The sequence below is a fragment of the Montipora foliosa genome, chromosome 4, assembly GCF_036669935.1.
Source record: "Montipora foliosa isolate CH-2021 chromosome 4, ASM3666993v2, whole genome shotgun sequence".
Taxonomy (NCBI): Eukaryota; Metazoa; Cnidaria; class Anthozoa; order Scleractinia; family Acroporidae; genus Montipora; species Montipora foliosa.
In genome coordinates, this window is record NC_090872.1 from 41,965,324 (window position 1) to 41,975,323 (window position 10,000).

General features: G+C 38.2%; 1 protein-coding gene across 2 annotated transcripts in view; it reads left to right on the forward strand.

Moving 5' to 3' along the window:
• The window catches only part of LOC138000820 (tyrosine-protein kinase BTK-like), a 173,915-nt gene that overhangs the window by 109,935 nt on the left and 53,980 nt on the right, over positions 1-10,000 (forward strand). The window lies entirely within an intron of this gene.

The window sequence follows — 10,000 nt, forward strand, 5'->3', positions numbered from 1 at the left end:
CCAGATGTATATTTTTTGCTACCATTTTCTAAAGCCAGTTCACATCAGTGTTAAATTTACAAGTTGCATGTGTGACTCCCATTTTGGAGCAATGAAAATCATAACAAAAAGAGTTTTCAAATTATCTCAGCGGTTTTGAGCTTAAACCACAGACCATTTCCCCTTTTCAAGCGATGTATTATGACCAGCTCATTGATGAACTCAAGTAGAAATAGCACAGGCTCCTTAGAGCTACCTCATGGTAAGTAATGCATGAAATTATGCACTCGCCATGCGTTTTTTCTGTGGTGGAATGAATCTCGGAGTTTTGGGCATGAGGAGTACAATGGGTAAATTGCATCTCATTGTAAACTGAGATGAGATAATCAAATAGATTGCACTGTACTGTTGCTTTGAAGGGAAATTTTTAATAAATGAACTTGTCATTCAAAACGTTTTACTGTAGTTATTTACTCTTATCTCAAGCAATATGCTACTACTCAACTTCAACAAGAGAACTTTACTTTGTGTTATTAAAATATCTCTTGATGCAGATGATATGACAAAATCTCATTAACAATTTTTTTATTACCGTGAAGAGTGAAAAGTAATATTGTTTTAGAATGCTATGGGTAAACCTTTACAGGCATTCAATCTTGTAAGATATAATTGTAAATAAAATATTACTGTAAGGTTAAGCACCTCTCCAATTCTCAGATCTGTGCAGTACATCGTTTCTGAGTTTTTTGTTGAAGCGTTTCAGACAACATTAACACAGAGTTTTGTCTGGAAACGCCATGTGCACCAATATGGCAACCATTATGATCACCGAAAACATCTGAACTTTACTTTGCGATGAACACGCTTACTTTTTGCTCATGCGATGAAATACATATGTATGAACACATCCTCTAATGTGCTTGAAATGCTGAAACTGCTAAGATTCATAGGGATAGAAATTTTTTCAACCAAGAGCTTTGTTCATGTTGTCACACAAGGGGACAATTCCGAAATTCAGAATGCTGTACTTTCTAAATGAAAGACGTCATAGAACTGGTAACTTGTAAAAAGATTTGTAGGTCATTTTCAACTTCAGATAAGTAAAAATACAGAACACCTCGCGATTTTGATTTTAGAATTTGATGGTGTCACTGTATGACCTTCTATTTGTGTGGAATCAACACAGTTTCCAAAATAAATATGTAGAAAGTCTAATTTTTAAACGAAATCAATACCATGCAACAGGATGAGATGCTAACCTAAGTTTGTAGATAATACAACATCCATTCCCTGTATTTTCTTCCTCGCGATGACAACAGTCGGTGTAAATGAACTAAAGCGAATGCTGGCAATTTGTCGTGGCTTTCATGAATTCCATGTTAATTTTTTTCACAGAATCGCCCTTATGATTACATGTATCATATGGACTTTTCATTATCCAACTCCACAAAGGCACATGTTGTTTGAGGACGGAACGAAAAAGTATCGGAATGAATTTGAAGAGAACCTTTCCTCTACCCCCTGGAACCTTCTGCAGATAGGCGTATACAGTGTAACAACCCTGGGACAAACGTGAAACTTAGCATAGGTTGTACAGGAAAATTGTTTAATCAGGAAAAATATTTAATCGAAGTTTAATAAATAGATTAATTGGAGTGGAGTGAATGAGAACCATCGAATCCACACCCCCTGAACATCATTGATGACGTCATCAATGAGCCAAAAATGGCATAAAGATTGTCAATGAGTCACAAGTCAAAAGCTCTTCTACTCTGTAAACAAAAGGGAACAAACAAGCAAGCAAGGGAATGCTCTGTCTGAGCTGCATGGTATTCGTTTTTTCGTGTTTTAAGCAGTCGTCAAACAATAAAGCAAGCTTAAGATATTTTTGTTCTTATTGTACTGTGGTTGAGTAACAGATCGCTATGGGGATGCTTGAGTTGAGTATACCCAAGGGGTAACACCACCATTATTTTTGTCATGTGGTTGGCACGCTGGGGAAGAGTGTGCTTCGCTAACATTCTAATGTAATGGGTTTATAAATTGGGTTTATGTGGTAAAGAAATTTGAAAGCTGACGTGTCAAGCGTTAGCCCTTCGTCAGCTGTTGGATTTCTTAACGGTGGTCAATTTACCGTATCGACTCAGTTGATAATCCCATTTCTGTTTCTAATCATCAAGGCCGTTTTTCAATTACCACAAAATATGACATGTAACCATGTTTTTCCTGCCATCTTCTACGTTTGCCAGCTGCTGCTTGCCGTTTGTATATGAAAGCGGGCATTTTTTTGTTTGCCGTACACATGAAATTTTCGTCTTGTTTTCATCTACATAAAAAGTTGTTTGCAGATAAAAGTACCCCAAAACCATTTTCCAGTGTGGGTTTCATGGTTCTACATCGTTTATAACTGACTCCTTGCCGCAATTTCTTTATGAATAATAATAATAACAATAACAATAACAATAACAATAACAATAATAGTAATAATAATAATAATAATAATAATAAAACTTTATTGGATAACAATTACTGAAATCTCAGTAGTTTACATTGTGGTTCATTAATAATAATATTGATAAAATAAAATAAAATGAAAAAGTTCACAAAGTATTCCTAAACTGAACTAAAATTATTAGAAAGGTCTATGAATAGTAAAATGATTGACCTTCGAATTACTGACTACGTATTTATTTTTTATATACTTTTTAAAATTCCTTAGGGTTGTAATACTTCTAGTACTAACATCTAATGTGTTCCATAGTCGGTTGACACTTGCATAAAAAGTGCGTAGACCACAGTTGGTACAAAAAAGGGGTATGAATAAATTGTTATTTGTTGATACCCCTTGTATGGTGTCTATGCTTATCATTAACATAGGAGATATAATCTTTAAAGTACTGAGGGCAACAGCCATTAACAATCTTGTGCATTAACCAAAGCTTTCTCATTCGTATGACGTTATCAATAGGTAACCATCCTAGCTTACTGATAAGTTCAACAGAATTATCAGAAAACCTAGCATCTAAAATTAGCGTGGCACAACGTTTTTGAGCTCTTAATAATCGAAGTAAATTTTCATTTTCGGTGTTTCCCCACACTGTGCAACAATATTCAATTAACGGCTGAATTAATGCGTTGTATAATAGATTTCTTAGCCAATGATTAAGAGTCAGAGTGCCCCAAAAAGATAGATCAAGAGATGGATTACCAAAGTGCAACAGTTTTTGTACAGTTCCTAGAGATAGCCATCTACTAGTTCTGTCAAGGCTGTCTTGAAGACCATGCTGAGCAAGCAGCAAGTCACTGTTAGTCTCCCATATGGTAGTGTCATCTGCGCATATGTCAACATTTGAGTTGTAGATTCCAATTGGGAGGTCGTTGATGTACAGCGAGAATAGTATTGGGCCCAGAATTGACCCTTGGGGAACTCCTTGGGCCAGCACCAGTGCATCGGACAGTGAGCCATTAATGCAGCAGCGTTGTGCTGGATTACTAAAGTATGATTTAAACCATTCTTGAGATGTATTGGTGACATGGTATTTGTCGATTTTGGATAGCAATAAATCATGATCTACAAGGTCAAACGCCTTGGTGAGACGTTTTTTTAAAGTCTCTTCCTGGTATTCAAATTTTGATCAAAATTAAGAGTGGATGTGAATATTTCACTCTTTATGAATCGTTTGCTGCTAAAACCTCCTCGAGCACTCCATAAGTTCTTGCAGGCCAATCAATTTCAGTTGTATACCTTAGACAAAGTTTTGATATTTAGTACTTTTTATTCGCGATTATCTTTCTTTCAGATACATGTAGTATTATTATATTTATCTAGGTTTGACAGTCGGATATCAAGCAGATTTGCATTTATTATTTTTCAAAAATCACATCTTCTAGCAAGCCGTTAAGGATGTTCGCGCGAAAATTTTCTAACATTGATTTTTTCTGCAAATTTTACCATTGAAAGATGATGAGTTAGTGATGTCAGAAATGTAAAAAAAAATGAGGGATCACCGACTTCGTTTTGGAGAGAACTTGCTCGGAAGAACACCCTAAATCTGAAACATCCGGCTTCTTTAGCGAATAAGGCCACATTGTCTGTAAGCCCAAAAATAGCTGCCATGCAGTACGAAAGCCGCAAAGTTCCATGATTTCATGCTCAAAGGTCTACAGTGTTTATGTTTGTGCACGTTTCTGCTGACCGGTTCTTATTGCTCGCAGTGCGAGCAATGCCTGAGGAGAACTTGAACAATACCAAATTTCTTCCTGCTTTTTATCCCAAGTTTAAGTTCAGTCACAATACCTCAAGGATCTTTAATGCTTATTTTTTAAGGTATTCCTCTGTTCTGGAATTAAAAGTTCTTTCTGTTTTTCGCTGAAGGGATATCTTGATTTGCCAGAGTTTAGCGCCTATCCCTAGCGTATTTGTAATGGTAATGGAGTTAGTCGTGGTGGTAGAAGGTCCACTTCCAATTTTCGTTCAAAGATCCGTGGGACCATAATTTTGTTAGTCTAGAAAATAAGTACCAGCTTTGGGTGGGCACTGATATACCATGGGACATACTGTTGGTGATTTGTGTCAAACAGGTTAGATGTGTCTTTGTCACTGTTTCATAATCCACTCATGAATATATATGAATAGCGACCATCCTCAAAGACCCAGGAACAGTCAGTCGGGGCAAAAAGACGACGAAAGTTTGCCTTCGTGGACCTCACCAAAGCTTTTGACTCGGTGAGCAGAAGCGGTCTCTTCAAGATCCTCCAAAGGATTGGCTGCTCACCAAAGCTCCTGGCGATCATCACCTCCTTTCACCAGGACAAGCAGAGTGCGGTCTTCTTCTATGGGGCTACCTCCAATGCCTTCCCAGTCAGCAGTGGAGTAAAGCAGGGCTGTGTCCTTGCTCCAACCATGTTTGGGATTCTCTTCTTGATGCTGGTCCAGTATGCATTTTCTAGACTGTACAGAAGATGTCTACGTCCGGACGAGGTCAGACAGCAAACTCTTCGTCATCGCCAGACTCCGTGCCAAAATCAAAGCTTGCATGGTGCTCATATGGGAAATGCTGTTTGCAGACAACGCTTCTTTAACATCCCACAGCGAGGAGGGCCTCCAACATTTCGTAGACAAGCTGTCCCACGCCTGCGAGGAGTTTGCGTTAACAATCAGCCTCAGGAAGATGAACATCCCGGCGCAGGGTGCTGTCCCCCCCAGTCATCTCCATTGACAACATAAAGCTGGAGGTTGTGGACACCTTCACCTACTTGGGCTCCACGGTGTCAAGCTCGACTTGCTTGCTGAGGTCAGCTTCAGGATTGCCAAAGCAGCTGCTCTCATGGCCAAACTCAACAAGCGAGTGTGGGGCAATGACCTGTTGAGCGAAAGGACCAAGATGTGCGTCTACCAAGCTGTGTCCTGTCGACTCTCCTTTATGGCAGCGAGTCATGGATGACCTGTGCCAGACAAGAGAAGCGACTCAACAGAATCCACCTTTGGCTGCTGCACATCAGGTGGCAGGACAGAGTCACCAACACCTGGAGTGCAGGCTTGCTCACTGAGCATGCCATCACTGCTCATTCAGTGATGCCTTCAATGGCTCGGCCATGTACATCGTATGGAGCCCGACCGCCTGCCAAGAGAAATGCTTTATGGAGAACTGTGGGAGGGCATCCACCATGTGGGTCGACCGCTACTGCGCTACAAGGACGTCATCAAGCGAGACTTGCCATCTGCACTAATCGACACCAGTGCATGGGAGGACATCGCCAAACACCGAGATACATTGTGTTAAGTACCGGGTTAGTTCCAAAACACACCAATATATTTTTTAAATGAGCATTACAGATCTTCGAGGAACTTAAAGGGAACCTCCATTAAAACAACAAAATAACTTTAAACCACAGAACATAATGTGTACAATTAAAATGGGCTCTTTGCATGATACTGTCACATGGTACAAAATCCGCCATGCTGGATGACAAAAGAATCCAACAGCCTCCAAGACAAAAAGATGTCAACCAGCCAAGCGTGAGTTTTCTTTGTTTTGGATGTCCCAGCGCATAGCTTGACAGTTTCATGCAAAGGGCCCATTGTTTAAACCTTTTCCAATGAAAGGGTTTATATTCGAAAAACATGAATTTCAAAACCACTTGCTTTGGCTTTCAAATTTCCTGGGGCCGTTATCTGCGATAATTATGACGTGTCGTGGTTGCCCTATTGTTCCAAAACAAATTCTCTTTGTGTCAGTATAATAGATCAACCACGACACGTCACAATTTTGTGGCACCCATGAAATTTGGAAGTGAAAACAAGAGTTTTTGAAATTAAATTATTTTGGATACAAACTGCTTTCAATGGAAAAAGTTTGAAGAATTTTAATTGTTAACATTATGTTCTGTGGTTTAAGGTTATTTGTTGTTTTAGTGTAGCTTCCCTTTACAGTGTAACATACCTTACCGTGACCACCCAACAAACTTTCAAATTTGACAATTACATGTAAATACGGTCAACTCAACAACCCATGCAACCATGTTCAACTTACAAGTGTGCAAACTTTGCAAGGAGGCTTGACTGTCAATCAAATTCACACATCCTGATTGAAGAAATCTGATATTGCTCAAGTTGTCCTCAGGCATTCCTCGCACTGCAAGCAATAACAACCGGTCAGCAGAAACGCGCACAAACATAAACACAATATTGTACCCTTGGTGAGCATGAAATTGTTGAACTTCGCTGCTTTCGTTCTGCATGACAACTAGCTTGCCAGCAATTTTATAGCTAGACATTTCAATGTTAAGCATAGCCTGTGTAGCCAGCATTCCTGTTCGACAGAAGAGTTTTGTGTGAACTGGCCATGCGAGAGTTGGGGAAAGAGACTGAGGGAAGGCTTGCAAGAAGACCCCCTATTTTTGAAAAGAAAATAGGCGTCTGATCAGGGGCATCTGATTGGTGCCGCACAGTCACAATGATTAACAGGTAACAAATTTTCGAGCAAAATGTTTCTTGTTAGTTCTAGTGTGACAAAGACAATGACAGAAGATGTTGAAGATTTTGAATCGTTTTGAAGCAAAGAGAATTGGGTCTCGGTTTTACGTGGAAAAGGGGGCAAGAACTGTCAATGCGCCACCTCTTTTAACTTTATAGATGTAATGGCCGTTTTGCCAACAGGATTCAGAAAACCCTTAATTTTTCAGATGTTTGTCATGATGTGCGGAGTTAGAAATAAAAGAAAACGAAGAACAGGCTTCTTGGGTGCCATCGTGATTTTTCCATTTTAAGTACCATACGCGATCAAGTAAGTGAGGTAAATTCTATGGGATTGACAGCCTGTGATTTCAATGAAGATCTGGACTGCTTGGACGATATCCATCAAGGGAAATTCAATATTATTTACACATTAGCTGGAGCCGCTGTGGACAATTAAGCGTTTCCACAATTCACTAAAAGCAAAAGATTCATTATTTAACAAAACTTTAGCAGAGCTTATTGTTGACAAAAAGTGTGGACTGTACTGAAGTAAGCTTTTCGTTCGTTTGCAAAAGATACTTTATATTACGTAGGATGAATTAATAAAATGCCTGCGAACTATCAGAATCCACATGTTTCAGGATCAAGGAAATAAACTGTATTTGTCAAATTGTCTGCTTACCTTGCCTAATGTAAGCTAGAGTCCCATATCATGCTAACCTGTTAAATCTTCTCTTACTGTGAGAAGAAAGTGGCTCCTTTGTACAGTGATGCGATTTTTTAAAGCACTTTTCCTCGCTATTTCATCTACGATTTCGTGGCGATTTGACCAAAAACGTACTGTGGATTATCAAACTAGCAAGTAGCAGAAAGGTTTTCCCGTAATTTCCAGGAGATTTAGTATGATTAATTTTGTCAACTACTCTGCACCAAGAAATAGCTAGCAAGTCGCCCTGAAATTGCCGCTAGCTTGAAACTAAAACCTCTTGAATGGTTTCATGGTCAGCTTTGGCGGAGTTACGAGTTCTGTTCCTAAATTTCGTATTTTACGAGCACACAGATTGCTTACATGTTCTGAAAATTGGCTGTTGTTTTCGACAACTTCTATTCCAACTGCTCTGCAAATATCAGTTAATATTTGTGTGTAAGTTTCTTTTGTTTTCGATATTTGAAACAAAGTGATTCAAGCTACCTATTATAGCTCCATTCAGAGTGGTTAACTTTGCTGGAGAGTTTAATTTGCATACATTAACAGCTTGCTAGATGTGATTTTTGAAAAAATAATAACTTGAAATCTGCTTAATATCTGACTGTCAAACCTAGATAAATATAATCTATAGGAGATATTCTAACGGTCTTGCCTGAAATTTCCGTAATAATATTATTATTCCGTGGTAAATTTCACGCTAAAACCGATATCGCATGAATCAGGAAGCAATGAGTGCAAAATCGGTTTTTCGAATGAAATTTACTTTGGAATTCACCAGTTTGGTAATGAATTTCTCTTGAACCGCATGAGTTTTAAAAGAAAACAAACACACCCTCAGCATTGGAAAAGGAAAAAAGTCATTCCAGATTCAACTGTCAATAGCCAGCGAATAGGAATAACGCTAAAATTAGAAAGCATTAAAAAAAATTTGTCAGTTCAAGGTCAAAAAAAGTTTTACTGATCTACTTTATTCCACTTTGTCTGTTCGAAGCCAGTTTGGCTTGGAACAAGAAACGGCAAAATACTTTAATGCAACCAAGAAAGGGCGAACTTAACATCCGCTACAACACTAAATTACCTTTAGGTGCTTTAAAACAAACTTCTGAAAACACAAGCTAGTGAAATTTCCCACTTATTTTACGAGAACTCATTGAGATTACGTGTTTATAACATAAGGGCAAATTTTCTTGTCACTGTCGAGGCACATAGGAAAAGAGTTGGGCAAACGGATTTAAAAAGTACTTGTTCGCTCACATTTTAGAGCAAAACAAACAAGCAAATCAACTTTTTTTAATGTGCAAAAGAGTACAGATAATTGTTATTTAATTCCAGTTGACAATAATTCCTGATTAGAGGAAAAACTGATTAAGCCACTGTTAAAAAATTTGCATCCATTTCAAATAATGCATGCGTAAAAATAACAAACAGTTAATTTAGTGCCCAAGGAAAGAATTTGTGTAGTAACTTCTTTCACCAAGTATGAGCTATTACTGGTATTCTGTTTTGTCGTTGTCGTTATCTTTCCCTCTCCTCTCGTTTCTGTGCTAGTCATAGGTCCTCTAGGCATCATGCACCATTTGATGTTGTGTCCATTCCTTGTGATTTTCTCGGCGATAGCTGAATGGTGATCTTTACTGTTTAGAGCCTTAAAGTGTTCAGTTTTTTTGTCATGTTATCTTCGTTTCGTCTCTCCAATGTAGAAATCATCACAGTCCCAGCAACCTGCTTTATATATGACTTTTGACATTTAAGAGCAATTCAAGTGGTCTTTGTAAGGAAAAGGTATTTACCGGTAACCTTCTGAGTGTTCTGAAATGATCTTAAAGTCAACGATCTAGTAGAAATTATATACTAAACAAGAACAGTTTAAGGCTCTAACTAGTAAAAATCATCATTCAGCTATCACCGACCATGTCACAACAACTGAACACAACATCAAATGGGACAATTTTGATATTATTGCATCGGGAAAAACATATCATCATTATAAAATAAGAGAAATTGTATATCCAGGAGCTAAAGCCCCAGCCACCCTCTGTGAATTCAAAGGTTAGCAGAGAGAAGTTGTTACTATGTTAGAAACAATCATCACCTGCCAATGCTTCTTGTTATTTTAAGATCATTTTTCATATTAATATAGTACTCAGATGTCCTTATTCCGTATATAAGAAAACTTGGAAAATGTAACGGTTACTTTTGAGAATGTATGTGGAGAAGCATACGAAATGTCAAGTTAGTTTAAAATGCATTTCCCACTGTTTGTATTTTATTCTTAATGGCGACAAGAGCTTTTCAGTGAAGGCTGTAACAGATCACATTTTTCAACCAGGCATGAGAAATTGGTTCACAAGCAT